The sequence below is a fragment of the Rana temporaria genome, chromosome 13, assembly GCF_905171775.1.
Source record: "Rana temporaria chromosome 13, aRanTem1.1, whole genome shotgun sequence".
NCBI classification, from domain to species: domain Eukaryota; kingdom Metazoa; phylum Chordata; class Amphibia; order Anura; family Ranidae; genus Rana; species Rana temporaria.
The window spans coordinates 86,702,073-86,720,560 of NC_053501.1; the positions used below are offsets into that span (position 1 = coordinate 86,702,073).

Genomic DNA, 18,488 nt, shown 5'->3' on the forward strand with positions numbered 1-18,488 from the left:
GGCTTTCAGCATGGCTAGAGTTAGTTCTTTACCCACAGATGTCTTTCATGACACCTAAATCTTCTGGGTGATATTTACAGTTAGTTATAATCCACGTTGGGGAAACACTGGAAGCATGGTCACCCCCAAGAGTGTCCAAGGTTTCTCATGACCTGGAGCAGAAAACAAAGTCTTTTTGCTGTATTCGCTTTTCGAGGATTTATAACACCTGCTTCACCTCCTGTCTAAAACTCTATTAACATTTGCTTCACCTCTTATGTCCGCAACTGAAGCTTTAGCTGTGTCTTGCCTTGCTTCGCACAATCCACTTTGACCTTTTTTTACTCGACTGGCATGGATCCAGGCTTGGGAATTCTCCAACAAACAAAAACAAAGGTTAGGATTTCACCACTAGGATGGCTGTCCGGATCACCGGGACGTCTAGTGGTAGGAGATCCAAAGGGATGTGTTGGTTTCTGTGAACAGAAAGAAGAGATGTGCGAGCAACATTTCCTTCAACTTGGACTCAATTATCTTTCTGACATTTTTCCCTCCCTTATCTGATCAAGATCTTCTAAGATAAGGGGTGTCCTGGCCCTTCCCATAAGAATCTCAAATGGAATGTGGCTTTACCAGGACATTCTGATCTCGGAAAGAACTACTAGCAACATTTTATTACATTTATGGAATATTTGCAATGGACACCCTTACCCAGGAATGATTTCCTGCGTGAGTATATCTCTTGTGGATTCGAATGTTTCCACTCATCGTGAGAATATATCCACGATGACTAAAATGTATTCTTGCTCTGTCCCTTTCTTTGGCATGTGGGTAAAAATGATTCCAAAGAAAGGAGATTTAGAAGCAAAAACCAAAAGAATTCTGTATGGGAGAATACTGGCTAAATAGTATCCACCTGGCTACTGGCTAAACAATGTGTTCATCCGGGCAATAGAGTGAAGAAACAAATGCTTAGCAAGAAATGGAACATTACTTTGAAAAGTGTGCCATCTCAAAAATGGAATGCAAGGTTTACAAAAAACGAGTGCTCCCGTCTGAGCCTGCGCGGGTTTTGAACCGACGCTTTTCCGTACTAACCATCGGTTTTGGACCGAAGGAAAACAGACCGATAGCCTATACACACGAACACGTGGGATGGCATGTGGGTGAAATTCATTCACAAACGAATGAAAGGTGTAGTACGGGATACAGGGGAGGTGTTCATATTTCATCCTGTGTGGTATGTTTGGATTATTCCCGATATATGCGATGTACTGTGACACATATAAATATATATTTAACGAACAGGTTTGCGATATAGCCAACCTCTATGACCTACCCCATGGTAGGTGCACTGGCTGCGGGGATGCATGGACCAGCTGCGGGGACTATCTTCCCCTCTTTCAAAAACCTATTAAGTTTATGTATAAAAAGCAGGTTGTGGGGAGATATATCTGCGTGATATATCTGCGTGTTTTGCTCCGGGGGCTCTATATGGGTTGTGGCTTGCACCTGAGGGCTAGGGGAACTGGAGGAATTTTGCCAGAAACTTGGCATCCTTTTAGGTTGGGTCCGAAGACAGAATTTCTTCTGCTCCAACCCTGAACTCATGTTAAAACCAGTGCTTTGCTATTTTCAACCCATCTTCTTCCACAAAAAACAAAAAGGCAAACAACTCTATATACATATATACAATGTATCATAGTACCTTATGTGCCATAAACAATACAAATAATAAATGCACAAATTCCCTTTAATATTCTGGCACGCTCAACCCAATTTCTTAATTCATTCCAAACTCCTCCTTCCCTTCACAAGTACGGAAGGAGGGGTGAGGAGGTGATTCACTGCGGAACCTCACTCATACCTCATACCTCATACTCATACCTGACATTTTTCAAATGCTTTGTTTCTGTCAGCCAACGGACCCCAGACACTGATTGACTACTTAACCGCTGTCAACAAAAATAGAATGGCAATTAACCGTTTGCCACCGCGGCCGCTTTTCTGTAAACAGAGGGTTTCACCCGTCTTTTTGGTCTGGGGGTCCATTGACCCTTAACATCAGCATTTGCAATTTTACACATTTACTCATAGAACACCTTTGTTCGTAGAGGTACAAGACTCTCATGTACCCTCACATAATTACAAACAATCACTTTATATACAATATAAATTTTACACAAATACACAAAATACCGATTATTTTATATTTGTCACATGACAGAAAAGAAAAGTGACAGAGGTCTGATTTTTTCCTCAGTTCTTCCAAACTGCTTTAGGCCTAACAAAAGAAATAGCATTTCCTTTGAACCGTAAACAGCTCCCTTCTGTCATCCGCAAACTATATACAACCAGGGCGTTTAGTGTTATTTACAATATCTTAGTAACAGAGCTACGAGGTCAAAACTGTCTTTGTTTAATGTTTTCCCAGTAAAAACTGTAAACTCCCAGAGTTATGCGTTTTCCAAAAACGCTTTGTGTTTCCAAAACACTTTATTTTACTATGTGACAGTCTATCTGACCTCTGTCTAAATTACACAGATGGTCGCAAAGACTCGTCTTTTTGCTGGGTTTGACCTGTAGATCACCCTTTACTAGACAGTTTTACCTTAAAAATGCAGTAGGGGGTGTAACTTGTAAGTCTGATTCCCCTTCTGCCCCCCTTACTGGTCCCTTGTCAGTGTCCATGGCTACTTTAGGAATAATCCTTCTTGCTACGAGGGGGTAAGTTTTTTATTAGAGCCCCCATAGCGTTATTCTGGACACTATCTTGCTTTACAGCTGATAACTGCGCAGCGGGCTTCTGTGCCAAATTTTTTGTTACGGGCTTTGCTTGGTATACTGCTGCAGCCAAAAAATCTATATCCTCCTTAGGCCCCATACTCACGACCAAACATGTCTGCTGAAACTGGTCCGCGGGCCAGTTTCAGCAGACATGTTCGGTCGTGTGTGGGCGCGAGCGGGCCGAATTCCAGCAAACATTTGCCCGCCGGGCCTTTTCCCAGCAGACAAATATTCCTGGACTTGTTTTAAAACAGTCCGCTGGAATCCTGCCCGCTCGGACATGTACGGTCGTCAGTACAGACCTACCGTACATGTCCAGGCGCCCGCCGTCCCTCGCATGCGTCGAATGACTTCGACGCATGCGTGGAAGCATTTTAAAGGCGGGCCGCCCACGTCGCTGCGTCATTGTCGCGGCGACACCGCGTCATCGACGCGGCGACACCGCGGACACGCCCCGCGTATTGTTTACGCGCGGACTTCTGTACGATGGTGTGTACAACCATCGTACAGAAGCCCTCTGGCAGACATGTATGGTGAAAACGGTCCGACGGACCGCTTTCACCATACATGTTTGTTCGTGTGTACCCGGCCTTAGAGAAACCTTGTTGATATGGGGGCTGAGCTGGTACCGTTAATGTGGGGTAATAGGGTGAGGGCTGGGAGATGGTCGGCGTAAGTATGGGATATAAACTTTGTATGCACTTCTGGGGAACATAGGGGGGTGGGTTTGGAATTTCCACTAAGGGGCAGGGGGTGCTTGGGGAACACAAGAATCTCCGTTTCTCTGCAAAGTGCAGACTCGGGGACTCCCTGTTCCGAGGGTTTGGCTGATCCCTCTTTACCCTCCTACCTGTCCTATCATATATCCCATATCCCACATAGGGTCCCCTGTGAAGTAAGGGAAATCTTCCTTATCTCCTAAGCAAAAGCCCCTTGATCATATCCCTATAAAAAGTGTCGTTATCCCCCTATCTCGAGAAGGGATTACTGCTTCCCATAGCTTCCGTCCATCCCGCTAAGTTATCTAGCCATGGGTTAATGTAGGTATAACCTCCCGAGACCCGTGCAACATACAACTTGCACGTCTCACCCGGGTCCGGGGAAGGTAAACCTTGGTAAATGGGGTTCCCATTATTTGTAAATGTCAGAGGGATTTAAATAATACCATGACTGGGGGCAAACTAAAAAGTTGTTCCCCTGCCTGCGTACCTGACCTCTGAGGCCCTTAACTGTTAATCCTTCCTCAAACAATTGGCACATGTAGGTTTAACCTCAGCACCTGGACTCTGGGTTTACCATTGCGAAATAACTGACCCTTTCCCATCCTTGACCGATAGCCACCTGGCATGCTTGCTAATAAGTATGTGTGGCTGTCACAATAACAAAACAATACACCCACAACACATTCAGAACATCTGTGAGACATTAATAATGTTCTTATACTCTAAAATATGTCTGATTTACTGTAATATCAAACCAATAGTCTACTTACATTATCCTGGGCACTTAACAGGCACTAAACAATATTCTTATTACTTCTATACAGGATTATACTTATACAAGACCTCAAAAATGTAGGGGTGCAGACTGGCGCTGACTGACTTTAGACAGTCCCAGCGTGTTTGTTCGGGCGGCTCCTGTTTGCGGGAGTTTTAATATAAACCGTCAAAACAGAGAATGAACTCCTGCAAATGGCCCAGAGTTTGCCCCATGAACTCTTGTGGTACAGGGAAATGGCAATTAAGTTTATACCATAACTGGCTTTTGCAATAGCGTTTTGGGCAGGCTGCTGTAGCAGATACATGGTGGTGTAAGTTATATGGTGTTTCACTAATAAATATAACAATGTGGAAGTACTGATTAAGACCTGTATGTTTCAGTAATATTCCACACCTACAATATTCACAAAGTATATTATGAAACGACATCTACGTTTTGTATCACAAACAAAATTATCTTATTACTCTATGCGATAGAAAGATAAGCAAAGTAACCTGAGTTATCGGAACAACGTGCCAATCTATTTCGTGTATACACCTTAAAATTTATAGTCACCCCGGACTTATAAGATGCGTTTCGAGGAACGCTCTATGTGTTTCCAAAAAACTTCATGCGTTTTCCAAAAACGCTTTGGGTTTCCAAAACACTTTCTTAGTCCCCTAGGACTATGCAAAGACTTTCTAAAAGTCTATTTGTGTGTTTCCAAAACACACCGTACTCCCTTTCCCACACAGATTTAAAAACTTCACATGATCGCGAGCAATATGTCACGGTAAGGTAAAAATAAATTTAAACACATACCTTGAATATTGCCGCCATCATGCTGCCGATACTACGCCAGTTGAAAGGGTTAAGTACTATCACGACCGGTCCCCATTGTTCCTCATAACTTAGTCAGCGCCGGAGATCACTTCTGAACCCATAAAATACTACAGTGAGTCGAGTTCAGGGAAAATGATCTAATGACACATCTTTATTCATGGCTTTTATAATATTCTACAAGCAATAAGATAACACAAGAAATTTACCTGTTCATACATCCGGTGGAAGTACTAATATGGTCTTAGCATCTTATGGTACAACAACAAGTTTTATCAGCAGACATGTTCTCATAACAATACATTGAAATGCGTCTTTAACACAGAACTCTGTCTATAAACTCCAAAACATAAGATAAGCGTTAAAGGTCAATAACAAGCTATGTTCTATAAACAAACGGTTACTTTAGAACAGACTGAAACAGAGAGAATAATAATGTCTTGACGAGATGAATCTAAGATGGATACTTATTCCTAAGATGAAGTCACAGTGGCTCACATCCTTTCAGGGAGAAGACAAGAAAAATAGATGCAAGGACTCCCAAAAAAAAAATCCTACAGCACCTGGTATTCTCAGGCGTTCTCCCATCCAGGTACTAACCAGGCCCGACCCTGATTAGCCTCCGAGATCAGACGAGATTGGGCCCTTTCAGGGTGATGTGGCCGTAGGCGAGTACCATAGCTGGCCTTAACTCTCTTGAAGATAGCTTGGGAGAAGACTAGAAAAATAGATACAAGGACTCCCAAAAAAAAAAAAAAAAAGCCTACAGCACCTGGTGTTCGCAGGCGGTCTCCCATCCAGGTACTAACCTGGCCCGACCCGACCCTGCTAGCCTCTGAGATCAGCCGAGATCGGGTGCTTGCAATAGCATGGCTGGCCTTAACTCTCTTGAAGATAGCTTGGGAGAAGACTAGAAAAATAGATACAAGGACTCCCAAAAAAAAAAAAAAGCCTAAAGCACCTGGTATTCCCAGGCGGTCTCACATCCAGATACTAACCAGGCCCAACCCTGCTTAGCCTCCGAGATCAGACGAGATTGGGCGCTTTGAGGGTCATGTGGCCGTAGGCAAGTATCATAGCTGGCCTTAACCCTCTTGAAGATATCTTGGGAGAAGACTAGAAAAATAGATACAATGACTCCCAGAAAAAAAAAGCCGACAGCACCTGGTGTTCGCAGGCGGTCTCCCATCCAGATACTAACCAGGGCCGACCCGACCCTGCTAGCCTCTGAGAACAGCCGAGATCGGGTGCTTGCAGGGTGATGTGGCCGTAGGCAAGTACCATGGCTGGCCTTAACTCTCTTGAAGATAGCTTGGGAGAAGACTAGAAAAATAGATACAAGGACTCCCAAAAAAAAAAAAAAGCCTACAGCACCTGGTATTCCCAGGCGTTCTCCCATCGAGGTACTAACCAGGCCCGACCCTGCTTAGCCTCCGAGATCAGACGTGATTTGGCTCTTTCAGGGTGATGTGGCCGTAGGCGAGTACCATAGCTAGCCTTAACTCTCTTGAAGAGAGCTTGGGAGAAGACTAGAAAAATAGATACAAGGACTCCCAAAAAAAAAAAGCCTACAGCACTTGGTATTCCCAGGCGTTCTCTCATCCAGGTACTAACCAGGCCCGACCCTGCTTAGCCTCCGAAATCAGACGAGATCAGGTGCTTTCAGGGTGATGTGGTCGTAGGCAAGTGCCAAGGCTGGCCTTAACTCTTTTGAAGATAGCTTGGCAGAAGACTAGAAAAATAGATACAAGGACTCCCAAAAAAAAAAAAGACTACGGCACCTGGTATTCCCGGGCGTTCTCCCACCCAGGTGCTAACCAGGCCCGACCCTGCATAGCCTCCAAAATCAGACGAGATTGGGTGCTTTCAGGGTGATGTGGCCGTAGGCAAGTACCATAGCTGGCCTTAACTCTCTTGAAGATAGCTTGGGAGAAGACTAGAAAAATAGATACAATGACTCCCAGAAAAAAAAGCCTACAGCACCTGGTGTTCGCAGGCGGTCTCCCATCCAGGTACTAACCTGGCCCGACCCGACCCTGCTAGCCTCTGAGATCAGCCAAGATCGGGTGCTTGCAGGGTGATGTGGCCGTAGGCAATAGCATGGCTGGCCTTAACTCTCTTGAAGATAGCTTGGAAGAAGACTAAAAAAATAGATACAAGGACTCCCAAAAAAAAAAAAAGCCTAAAGCACCTGGTATTTCCAGGCGGTCTCGCATCCAGATACTAACCAGGCCCAACCCTGCTTAGCCTCCAAGATCAGACGAGATCGGGCGCTATTAGGGTGATGTGGCCTTAGGCAAGTGCCAAGGCTGGCCTTAACTCTTTTGAAGATAGCTTGGGAGAAGACTAGAAAAATAGATACAAGGACTCCCAAAAAACAAACAAAAAAAGCCAACGGCACCTGGTATTCCCAGGCGTTCTCCAATCCAGGTACTAACCAGGCCCGACCTTGCTTAGCCTCCGAAATCAGACGAGATTGGGCGCGTTGAGGGTCATGTGGTCGTAGTCAAGTATCATAGCTGGCCTTAACTCTCTTGAAGATATCTTGGGAGAAGACTAGAAAAATGGATACAATGACTCCCAGAAAAAAAAAAGCCTACAGCACCTGGTGTTCGCAGGCGGTCTCCCATCCAGGTACTAACCAGGGCCGACCCGACCCTGCTAGCCTCCGAGAACAGCCGAGATCGGGTGCTTGCAGGGTGATGTGGCCGTAGGCAAATACCATGGCTGGCCTTAACTCTCTTGAAGATAGCTTGGGAGAAGACTAGAAAAATAGATACAAGGACTCCCCAAAAAAAAAAAAAAGCCTACAGCACCTGGTATTCCCAGGCGTTCTCCCATCGAGGTACTAACCAGGCCCGACCCTGCTTAGCCTCCGAGATCAGACGTGATTTGGCGCTTTCAGGGTGATGTGGCCGTAGGCGAGTACCATAGCTAGCCTTAACTCTCTTGAAGATAGCTTGGGAGAAGACAAGAAAAATAGATACAAGGATTCCCAAAAAAAAAAAAATCCTTCAGCACCTGGTATTCTCAGGTGTTCTCCCATCCAGGTACTAACCAGGCCCGACCCTGATTAGCCTCCGAGATAAGACGAGATTGGGCCCTTTCAGGGTGATGTGGCCATAGGCGAGTACCATAGCTGGCCTTAACTCTCTTGAAGATAGCTTGGGAGAAGACTAGAAAAATAGATACAAGGACTCCCAAAAAAAAAAAAAAGGCCAACGGCACTTGGTATTCCCAGGCGTTCTCCCATCCAGGTACTAACCAGGCCCGACCCTGCTTAGCCTCCGAAATCAGACGAGATCAGGTGCTTTCAGGGTGATGTGGCCAAAGGCGAGTACCATGGCTGGCCTTAATTCTCTTGAAGATAGCTTGGGAGAAGACAAGAAAAATAGATACAAGGACTCACAAAAAAAAAAAAGGCTACAGCACCTGGTATTCCCAGGCGGTCTCGCATCCAGATACTAACCAGGCCCGACCCTGCTTAGCCTCCGAGATCAGACGAGATCGGGCACTTTCAGGGTGATGTGGCCGTAGGCAAGTGCCAAGGCTGGCCTTAACTCTTTTGAAGATAGCTTGGGAGAAGACTAGAAAAATAGATACAAGGACTCCCAAAAAAAAAAAAAAAAAAAAGCCTACAGCACCTGGTGTTCGCAGGCGGTCTCCCATCCAGGTACTAACCTGGCCCGACCCGACCCTGCTAGCCTCTGAGATCAGCCGAGATCGGGTGCTTGCAGGGTGATGTGGCCATAGGCAATAGCATGGCTGGCCTTAACTCTCTTGAAGATAGCTTGGGAGAAGACTAGAAAAATAGATACAAGGACTCCCAAAAAAAAAAAAAAAAAAAGCCTACAGCACCTGGTGTTCGCAGGCGGTCTCCCATCCAGGTACTAACCTGGCCCGACCCGACCCTGCTAGCCTCTGAGATCAGCCGAGATCGGGTGCTTGCAGGGTGATGTGGCCGTAGGCAATAGCATGGCTGGCCTTAACTCTCTTGAAGATAGCTTGGGAGAAGACTAGAAAAATAGATACAAGGACTCCCAAAAAAAAAAAAGCCTCCCAGAAGAAAAAAAAAGCCTACAGATAGATACAAGGACTCCCAAAAAGATCAGACGTGATTTGGCGTTTTCACGGTGATGTGGCCATAGGCGAGTACCATAGCTAGCCTTAACTCTCTTGAAGATAGCTTGGGAGAAGACAAGAAAAATAGATACAAGGACTCCCAAAAAAAAAATCCTACAGCACCTTGTATTCTCAGGTGTTCTCCCATCCAGGTACTAACCAGGCCCGACCCTGATTAGCCTCCGAGATAAGACGAGATTGGGCCCTTTCAGGGTGATGTGGCCATAGGCGAGTACCATAGCTGGCCTTAACTCTCTTGAAGATAGCTTGGGAGAAGAGTAAAAAAATAGATACAAAAAAAAGCCTACAGCACCTGGTATTCCCAGGCGTTCTCCCATCGAGGTACTAACTAGGCCCGACCCTGCTTAGCCTCCGAGATCAGACGTGATTTGGCGCTTTCAGGGTGATGTGGCCGTAGGCGAGTACCATAGCTAGCCTTAACTCTCTTGAAGATAGCTTGGGAGAAGACTAGAAAAATAGATGCAATGACTCCCAGAAAAAAAAAAGCCTACAGCACCTGGTGTTCGCAGGCGGTCTCCCATCCAGGTACTAACCAGGGCCGACCCGACCCTGCTAGCCTCCGAGAACAGCCGAGATCGGGTGCTTGCAGGGTGATGTGGCCGTAGGCAAGTACCATGGCTGGCCTTAACTCTCTTGAAGATAGCTTGGGAGAAGACTAGAAAAATAGATACAAGGACTCCCAAAAAAAAAAAAAAAAAGCCTACAGCACCTGGTATTCCCAGGCGTTCTCCCATCGAGGTACTAACCAGGCCCGACCCTGCTTAGCCTCTGAGATCAGACGTGATTTGGCGCTTTCAGGGTGATGTGGCCGTCAGTGGCGTCTCCAGCTTTCATATTTAGGGGGGGCACATGGGGGGACAGGGACAAAAGTAGGGGGGCCAACTATAAAATGCAATTATATTATATATATATATATCCTGGGGCCCTTTACTACGATTCCACTATGGGCCCTTTCACATGTTCTGCAGTGAGCTCCCTTCCTACTGTATTGGGGCCCCCCAGGGTGGCAGAAAACAAGAGATATATGTCACCAGCACACCAAGAAAATATAAGGGTCCAAAGCAGTGGGAGAACTATCAGGGTTTCAAAGGTTGTCTTGCCACCGGGCCCTGGTGTTCTGCCACAGTGGGGATCCCCAGCTGTCCTGTCCCTGCTATTGACAGCGCTGGTCTGGCGTCTGTCTCCTTCGGCAGCGGCGGCAGTCTATTAGGACCTAGTGCTGTTGACATTATGGGTGCATGCAGGGGAAGGCTGGCACCATTGGTTATAGAGAGCCGAGCCCCCAGCTGGTCACCTAGCAGCAGTAATGCTGTATAACCTTCTCTGTTGACATGCTGATCGGCATGTGATCCAGGTGATGCTCCCAGTCAGATCTAATAAACACAGTATTTATTAGCATCAAGAGTACAACCACATAAATATAATCAACCGTATAATCAGCAGCCAAGTGGGCTCTATGTCTGTAAAGTGTGGGCTTTGATCAATAAAATCACTGATATTTATGACTAGGATTTGACTAAGAGCATCACCTGGATTGCATCCCGATCAGCATGTCAGAGAAGGGTCCACTCCTGCTAAGCAACCTGCAGGGAGCTCAACTGTCTACAACCAATAGAGATGGGCTCGGGTGTGTTTGAAATCCCACATGCCCGATCACGCCAGGAAGCCGACACTCCACAGTGCTAATCAATGTATGGGCTGCCTAAGATTTAAGACCAGCCATAGACAGTTTAAATCTCAGCTGGTTCAGCAGAAACTGGCTGAGATTTGAACCATTAATGAGCAGATTCTCTTATAATTATCACTAGTGGTTGCTGTATAGCCACTAGTGATAATCACTGTTTGTCGGGAGATATAATTGCTGGGCAGGAGGGATATTCCCCTGTCACCACTGTCTGTTGATGGGGCAATCATGCAAGTTTCTTTCCTGCAATCTGTGGATGCAGGAAAGAAATTTGCACCATATATTATCTGCCTAACTGAAAGTGAAAGTAAATTGTGAATGTTTTGAAAGAACAGGAGAGGGGGAGGGAGACAGATGGGGGGGAGAGAAGGGATGGAGATAATGTAGTTCAGTGATTACAGTGTACTGCAGTCTGCAGTGCACACACTTAAACACGGCCCAGGCTAGAATATCTGGTTGTGTGAGCGCTCGCATTATGCAGTGTCGGCGAGCACAGGGAGGGGGAGGAATCCCCCGCAGAGCTGACTGGGGACGCTCTCCCTCTCAGGGAGCAAAATACAAAAATTCTAAAAAGAAAATAATTTTTTTTTTTTTTGGGGGGGCACATGGTGGGGCACAGCATGATGTTGGGGGGGTCAGGGCCCCCTCTGGCCCCCCCCCTAGGGACGCCTCTGGTGGCCGTAGGCGAGTACCATAGCTAGCCTTAACTCTCTTGAAGATAGCTTGGGAGAAGACAAGAAAAATAGATACAAGGACTCCCAAAAAAAAAAAAATCCTACAGCACCTGGTATTCTCAGGCGTTCTCCCATCCAGGTACTAACCAGGCCCGACCCTGATTAGCCTCCGAGATCAGACGAGATTGGGCCATTTCAGGGTGATGTGGCCGTAGGCGAGTACCATAGCTGGCCTTAACTCTCTTGAAGATAGCTTGGGAGAAGACTAGAAAAATAGATACAATGACTCCCAGAAAAAAAAAAAAGCCTACAGCACCTGGTGTTCGCAGGCGGTCTCCCATCCAGGTACTAACCTGGCCCGACCCGACCCTGCTAGCCTCTGAGATCAGCCAAGATCGGGTGCTTGCAGGGTGATGTGGCTGTAGGCAATAGCATGGCTGGCCTTAACTCTCTTGAAGATAGCTTGGGAGAAGACTAGAAAAATAGATACAAGGACTCCCAAAAAAAAAAAAAAGGCCAACGGCACTTGGTATTCCCAGGCGTTCTCCCATCCAGGTACTAACCAGGCCCGACCCTGCTTAGCCTCCGAAATCAGACGAGATCAGGTGCTTTCAGGGTGATGTGGCCAAAGGCGAGTACCATGGCTGGCCTTAACTCTCTTGAAGATAGCTTGGGAGAAGACAAGAAAAATAGATACAAGGACTCCCAAAAAAAAAAAAGGCTACAGCACCTGGTATTCCCAGGCGGTCTCACATCCAGATACTAACCAGGCCCGACCCTGCTTAGCCTCCGAGATCAGACGGGATCGGGCGCTTTCAGGGTGATGTGGCCGTAGGCAAGTGCCAAGGCTGGCCTTAACTCTTTTGAAGATAGCTTGGGAGAAGACTAGAAAAATAGATACAAGGACTCCCAAAAAAAAAAAAAAAGCCTACAGCACCTGGTGTTCGCAGGCGGTCTCCCATCCAGGTACTAACCTGGCCCGACCCGACCCTGCTAGCCTCTGAGATCAGCCGAAATCGGGTGCTTGCAGGGTGATGTGGCCGTAGGCAATAGCATGGCTGGCCTTAACTCTCTTGAAGATAGCTTGGGAGAAGACTAGAAAAATAGATACAAGGACTCCCAAAAAAAAAAAAAAAGGCCAACGGCACTTGGTATTCCCAGGCGTTCTCCCATCCAGGTACTAAGCAGGCCCGACCCTGATTAGCCTCCGAGATCAGACGAGATTGGGCCATTTCAGGGTGATGTGGTCGTAGGCGAGTACCATAGCTGGCCTTAACTCTCTTGAAGATAGCTTGGGAGAAGACTAGAAAAATAGATATAATGACTCCCAGAAAAAAAAAAAAGCCTACAGCACCTGGTGTTCGTAGGCGGTCTCCCATCCAGGTACTAACCTGGCCCGACCCGACCCTGCTAGCCTCTGAGATCAGCCAAGATCGGGTGCTTGCAGGGTGATGTGGCTGTAGGCAATAGCATGGCTGGCCTTAACTCTCTTGAAGATAGCTTGGGAGAAGACTAGAAAAATAGATACAAGGACTCCCAAAAAAAAAAAAAAAGGCCAACGGCACTTGGTATTCCCAGGCGTTCTCCCATCCAGGTACTAACCAGGCCCGACCCTGATTAGCCTCCGAGATCAGACGAGATTGGGCCATTTCAGGGTGATGTGGTCGTAGGCGAGTACCATAGCTGGCCTTAACTCTCTTGAAGATAGCTTGGGAGAAGACAAGAAAAATAGATACAAGGACTCCCAAAAAAAAAAAAAGGCTACAGCACCTGGTATTCCCAGGCGGTCTCGCATCCAGATACTAACCAGGCCCAACCCTGCTTAGCCTCCGAGATCAGACGGGATCGGGCGCTTTCAGGGTGATGTGGCCGTAGGCAAGTGCCAAGGCTGGCCTTAACTCTTTTGAAGATAGCTTGGGAGAAGACTAGAAAAATAGATACAAGGACTCCCAAAAAAAAAAAAAAAGCCTAAAGCACCTGGTATTCCCAGGCGGTCTCGCATCCAGATACTAACCAGGCCCAACCCTGCTTAGCCTCCGAGATCAGACGAGATTGGGCGCTTTGAGGGTGATGTGGCCGTAGGCAAGTATCATAGCTGGCCTTAACTCTCTTGAAGATATCTTGGGAGAAGACTAGAAAAATAGATGCAATGACTCCCAGAAAAAAAAAAGCCTACAGCACCTGGTGTTCGCAGGCGGTCTCCCATCCAGGTACTAACCAGGGCCGACCCGACCCTGCTAGCCTCCGAGAACAGCCGAGATCGGGTGCTTGCAGGGTGATGTGGCCGTAGGCAAGTACCATGGCTGGCCTTAACTCTCTTGAAGATAGCTTGGGAGAAGACTAGAAAAATAGATACAAGGACTCCCAAAAAAAAAAAAAAGCCTACAGCACCTGGTATTCCCAGGCGTTCTCCCATCGAGGTACTAACCAGGCCCGACCCTGCTTAGCCTCCGAGATCAGACGTGATTTGGCGCTTTCAGGGTGATGTGGCAGTAGGCGAGTACCATAGCTAGCCTTAACTCTCTTGAAGATAGCTTGGGAGAAGACAAGAAAAATAGATACAAGGACTCCCAAAAAAAAAAAAATCCTACCGCACCTGGTATTCTCAGGCGTTCTCCCATCCAGGTACTAACCAGGCCCGACCCTGATTAGCCTCCGAGATCAGACGAGATTGGGCCCTTTCAGGGTGATGTGGCCGTAGGCGAGTACCATAGCTACTAGAGAGAGAGATGGTAGAGAGAGAGAGAGAGAGAGATGGTAGAGAGAGAGAGAGAGAGAGATGGTAGAGAGAGAGAGAGAGAGATGGTTGAGAGAGAGAGAGATGGTTGAGAGAGAGAGAGAGATGGTAGAGAGAGGTGGTAGAGAGAGAGGTGGTAGAGAGAGAGGTGGTAGAGAGAGAGGTGGTATAGAGAGAGAGAGAGGTGATAGAGAGAGAGAGAGAGAGAGAGGTGGTAGAGAGAGAGAGAGATAGAGAGGTGGTAGAGAGAGAGAGGTGGTAGAGAGGTAGAGAGAGAGAGAGAGGTGGTAGAGAGAGAGAGAGGTGGTAGAGAGAGAGATAGAGGTGGTAGAGAGAGAGATAGAGGTGGTAGAGAGAGATAGAGAGGTGGTAGAGAGAGAGGTGGTAGAGAGAGAGAGAGGTGGTAGAGAGAGAGCGGTGGTAGAGAGAGAGAGGTGGTAGAGAGAGAGAGGTGGTAGAGAGATAGAGAGAGAGAGGTGGTAGAGAGAGAGAGGTGGTAGAGAGAGAGAGAGGTGGTAGAGAGAGAGAGAGGTGGTAGAGAGAGAGAGAGAGAGAAAGAGAGAGATAGGTGGTAGAGAGAGAGGTGGTTGAGAGAGAGAGAGAGAGAGAGAGGTGGTTGAGAGAGAGAGGTGGTTGAGAGAGAGAGAGAGGTGGTTGAGAGAGAGAGAGAGAGAGGTGGTTGAGAGAGAGAGGGGTGGTTGAGAGAGAGAGGTGGTAGAGAGAGAGAGAGGTGGTTGAGAGAGAGAGAGAGAGAGAGAGAGAGGTGGTTGAGAGAGAGAGAGAGAGGTGGTTGAGAGAGAGAGAGGTGGTTGAGAGAGAGAGAGAGGTGGTTGAGAGAGAGAGAGAGATGGTTGAGAGAGAGAGAGAGAGAGAGGGTGAGAGAGAGATATGAGTTTTTAGACAGAGGGGGTGGGGGAGAGAGAAAATAGGGGTTGGGAGAGAGAGGGGGTGGATGAGAGAGGTGGTTGGGAGAGAGTGGGTGAGAGATCAGGTAGGTGAGAGAGCGGGGGAGTGGGAGAGGAGAGAGGAGTTGGGGGGAGAGAGAGAAGGGGGTGAGAGAGAGAGAGAGATATGATGTGGTAAAGAGAGGGGTGGAGGAGAGAAAGAGGGGAGTGAGAGGGGGTGGGAGAGAGAAAGAGGGGGTGGGAGAGAGAGGGGGTGGATGAGAGAGGTGGTTGAGAGATCGGGTGGTGAGAGAGAGAGGGGGGGTTAATGAATGAAAGAGAGAGAGGTGGTGAGAGAGAGGGGGTGGATGAGAGAGAGAGAAAGGGGGGGTGGGTGAGTGAGAGAGGGGGGGTGGGTGAGAGAGAGAGAGGGGGGTGGGTGAGAGAGAGAGAGAGGGGGGGGTGAGAGAGAGAGAGGGGGTGTATGAGAGAGAGAGAGGGGGGGTGGATGAGAGAGAGAGAGAGAGAAGGGGGGTGGATGAGAGAGAGAGACGGGGGGTGGATGAGAGAGAGAGGGGGGGGTGGATGAGAGAGAGAGAGAGAAAGAGAGGGGGGTGGATGAGAGAGAGAGGTGGTTGAGAGAGAGAGAGAGAGGTGGTTGAGAGAGAGAGAGAGAGAGGGGGTGAGAGAGAGATATGAGTTTTTAGACAGAGGGGGTGGGGGAGATAGAAAATAGGGGTTGGGAGAGAGAGGGGGTGGATGAGAGAGGTGGTTGGGAGAGAGTGGGTGAGAGATCAGGTAGGTGAGAGAGCGGGGGAGTGGGAGAGGAGAGAGGAGTTGGGGGGAGAGAGAGAAGGGGGTGAGAGAGAGAGATATGATGTGGTAAAGAGAGGGGTGGAGGAGAGAAAGAGGGGAGTGAGAGGGGGGTGGGAGAGAGAAAGAGGGGGTGGGAGAGAGAGGGGGGTGGATGAGAGAGGTGGTTGAGAGATCGGGTGGTGAGAGAGAGAGGGGGGGTGAATGAATGAAAGAGAGAGAGGTGGTGAGAGAGAGAGAAAGGGGGGTGGGTGAGAGAGAGGGGGGTGGGTGAGAGAGAGAGGGGGTGGGTGAGAGAGAGAGGGGGGTGGGTGAGAGAGAAAGGGGTGGGTGGATGAGAGAGAGAGAGAGAGAGGGGGGTAGGTGAGAGAGAGAGGGGGGGTGGGTGAGAGAGAGAGAGGGAGAGAGAGAGGGTGGGAGAGAGAGAGAGAGGGTGGGAGAGAGAGAGAGAGAGAGAGAGTTCTGGAGAAATACAGCGCCACATGGGCACTACCAATCAACTCCAGCAAAACAAAAACCATGGTGTTCCAAAAGAAAAATACAAATCAAACAAAGAGCCCTTCCTTCACAATAAACAACTGCACTGTGGATGAAACTAACAGCTACACATACCTTGGCCTAGACATTACCCAATCAGGAAGCTTTAAGCCAGCCATAGAGGCACTAAGAGACAAGGCATGCAGAGCCTACTATGCCATCAGGAGACGGCTGTACCACCTAAAACCACCCATGAGAGTCTGGCTCAGAATATTTGATAGCGTCATCGCCCCAATCCTTCTTTATGGCAGTGAAGTTTGGGGTCCTGTCACCTACCCAGACCAATCCAAATGGGACCCCAGCCCAACAGAAATATTCCATCTGGAATTTTGCAAGCACCTCCTCCAAGTCCATCGGAGCACCTCCAACAGTGCTTGCCGGTCCGAGTTGGGCAGATTTCCCTTACTTCTTGCAGTACAGAAGAGGGCGCTATCATACTGGGACCACCTACAAAACAGCAGTCCCAACTCCTACCACCATCAAGCCTTACTGGACAGTAAGAACCAGTCCAAGCCGTGTGGCCTGCAACAACTTATCAACACCTTGTTTCCCCAAAACTCTCAGCAATGCGGCCTGTCAAAATCTCAAATAAAAATCATAATTTATAACTCCAAAGAAAAACATGTTGGAGAATGGAGACACGAAATAAAAAACTCCAAAAAACTAAAAACTTACCAGTCACTGCAGAGAGAATACAAACTGGCCCCGTACATGGAGGTGCTACAAGACCCCAAAGAGAGACAGACAATGAGCCTGTACAGACTGAGCGCCCACAGCCTGGAAATGGAATTAGGACGGCACAGACAGACCTACAAGCCCAGGGAGAGAAGACTGTGCCAGCAATGTGACCAGGGGGTCCCTGAGGATGAGGAACACTTCCTGTTACATTGCCCTAAGTACTCATCAGTGAGGGACACTCACTTCCAGAGACTCTCCACTCTCATCCCGGACTTCAATTCTACAGAAGAGAATAGGAAATTCCAAATTCTACTGGGAGAAGAGGAGCCAATGGCGAAGATAGCTGCCCAATATGTGACAGCGTGTCACAGACTGAGAGGGACATGAAAAACTGAGGACTTTCACAGACTTATGTCCTTTCCCCTATATATTATCCCCATTCCCCTTTTCCTTGCTTTGGCAATGCTAACTTGTATTTGGTCCTGCCAATAAAGCTTATTTGAATTGAATTGAATTGAGAGAGAGAGAGGGTGGGAGAGAGAGAGAGAGAGAGAGGGTGAGAGAGAGAGAGAGAGAGGGTGGGAGAGAGAGAGAGAGAGGGTGGGAGAGAGAGAGAGAGGGTGGGAGAGAGAGAGAGAGAGAGGGTGGGAGAGAGAGAGAGAGAGAGAGAGAGGATGGGAGAAAGAGAGAGAGGGTGGGACAGAGAGAGAGAGAGGGTGGGAGGGAGAGAGACAGGGTGGAAGAGAGAGAGATGGTGGAAGAGAGAGAGAGGGTGGAAGAGAGAGAGAGGGTGGAAGAGAGAGAGGGTGGAAGAGAGAGAGAGAGAGGGTGGGGGAGAGAGAGCGAGAGAGGGTGGGGGAGAGAGGGTGAGAGAGAGAGGGTGGGAGAGAGAGAGAGGGGGTGGGAGAGAGAGGGTGGGAGAGAGAGGGTGAGAGAGAGAGAGAGAGAGAGAGGGGGGTAGGTGAGAGAGAGAGGGGGGGTGGGTGAGAGAGAGAGAGAGAGGGTGGGAGAGAGAGAGAGAGAGGGTGTGGGAGAGAGAGAGAGAGAGAGAGAGAGTTCTGGAGAAATACAGCGCCACATGGGCACTACCAATCAACTCCAGCAAAACAAAAACCATGGTGTTCCAAAAGAAAAATACAAATCAAACAAAGAGCCCTTCCTTCACAATAAACAACTGCACTGTGGATGAAACTAACAGCTACACATACCGTGGCCTAGACATTACCCAATCAGGAAGCTTCAAGCCAGCCATA

The 18,488-nt window shown here is 48.1% G+C and overlaps 2 non-coding genes and 22 pseudogenes across 2 annotated transcripts; all 24 read right to left on the reverse strand.

Annotated features, from left to right (window-relative positions):
• Positions 1–5,636: 5,636 nt before the first annotated feature.
• LOC120921343 lies at positions 5,637–5,755 on the reverse strand (annotated as a pseudogene).
• Positions 5,756–6,034: 279 nt separating this feature from the next.
• LOC120921356 lies at positions 6,035–6,153 on the reverse strand (annotated as a pseudogene).
• A 294-nt stretch (positions 6,154–6,447) lies between these two features.
• LOC120921290 lies at positions 6,448–6,566 on the reverse strand (annotated as a pseudogene).
• An 84-nt stretch (positions 6,567–6,650) lies between these two features.
• LOC120921257 lies at positions 6,651–6,769 on the reverse strand (annotated as a pseudogene).
• An 85-nt stretch (positions 6,770–6,854) lies between these two features.
• LOC120921330 lies at positions 6,855–6,973 on the reverse strand (annotated as a pseudogene).
• Positions 6,974–7,264: 291 nt separating this feature from the next.
• Positions 7,265–7,383, reverse strand: LOC120921256 (annotated as a pseudogene).
• A 295-nt stretch (positions 7,384–7,678) lies between these two features.
• Positions 7,679–7,801, reverse strand: LOC120921416 (annotated as a pseudogene).
• Positions 7,802–7,889: 88 nt separating this feature from the next.
• On the reverse strand, positions 7,890–8,008 carry LOC120921253 (annotated as a pseudogene).
• Positions 8,009–8,301: 293 nt separating this feature from the next.
• On the reverse strand, positions 8,302–8,420 carry LOC120921274 (annotated as a pseudogene).
• An 85-nt stretch (positions 8,421–8,505) lies between these two features.
• Positions 8,506–8,624, reverse strand: LOC120921238 (annotated as a pseudogene).
• A 93-nt stretch (positions 8,625–8,717) lies between these two features.
• On the reverse strand, positions 8,718–8,840 carry LOC120921414 (annotated as a pseudogene).
• Positions 8,841–8,931: 91 nt separating this feature from the next.
• On the reverse strand, positions 8,932–9,054 carry LOC120921402 (annotated as a pseudogene).
• A 454-nt stretch (positions 9,055–9,508) lies between these two features.
• LOC120921286 lies at positions 9,509–9,627 on the reverse strand (annotated as a pseudogene).
• Positions 9,628–9,712: 85 nt separating this feature from the next.
• LOC120921417 lies at positions 9,713–9,835 on the reverse strand (annotated as a pseudogene).
• Positions 9,836–9,925: 90 nt separating this feature from the next.
• On the reverse strand, positions 9,926–10,044 carry LOC120921335 (annotated as a pseudogene).
• Positions 10,045–11,684: 1,640 nt separating this feature from the next.
• On the reverse strand, positions 11,685–11,803 carry LOC120921363 (annotated as a pseudogene).
• A 297-nt stretch (positions 11,804–12,100) lies between these two features.
• Positions 12,101–12,219, reverse strand: LOC120921275 (annotated as a pseudogene).
• Positions 12,220–12,304: 85 nt separating this feature from the next.
• LOC120921490 lies at positions 12,305–12,423 on the reverse strand. Its single transcript, XR_005744908.1, has one exon. It is a non-coding gene; the product is annotated as a 5S ribosomal RNA (ribosomal RNA).
• A 716-nt stretch (positions 12,424–13,139) lies between these two features.
• LOC120921392 lies at positions 13,140–13,258 on the reverse strand (annotated as a pseudogene).
• Positions 13,259–13,344: 86 nt separating this feature from the next.
• LOC120921487 lies at positions 13,345–13,463 on the reverse strand. Its single transcript, XR_005744905.1, has one exon. It is a non-coding gene; the product is annotated as a 5S ribosomal RNA (ribosomal RNA).
• An 88-nt stretch (positions 13,464–13,551) lies between these two features.
• Positions 13,552–13,670, reverse strand: LOC120921306 (annotated as a pseudogene).
• An 85-nt stretch (positions 13,671–13,755) lies between these two features.
• LOC120921418 lies at positions 13,756–13,878 on the reverse strand (annotated as a pseudogene).
• Positions 13,879–13,965: 87 nt separating this feature from the next.
• LOC120921277 lies at positions 13,966–14,084 on the reverse strand (annotated as a pseudogene).
• Positions 14,085–14,170: 86 nt separating this feature from the next.
• LOC120921383 lies at positions 14,171–14,289 on the reverse strand (annotated as a pseudogene).
• Positions 14,290–18,488: the final 4,199 nt, after the last annotated feature.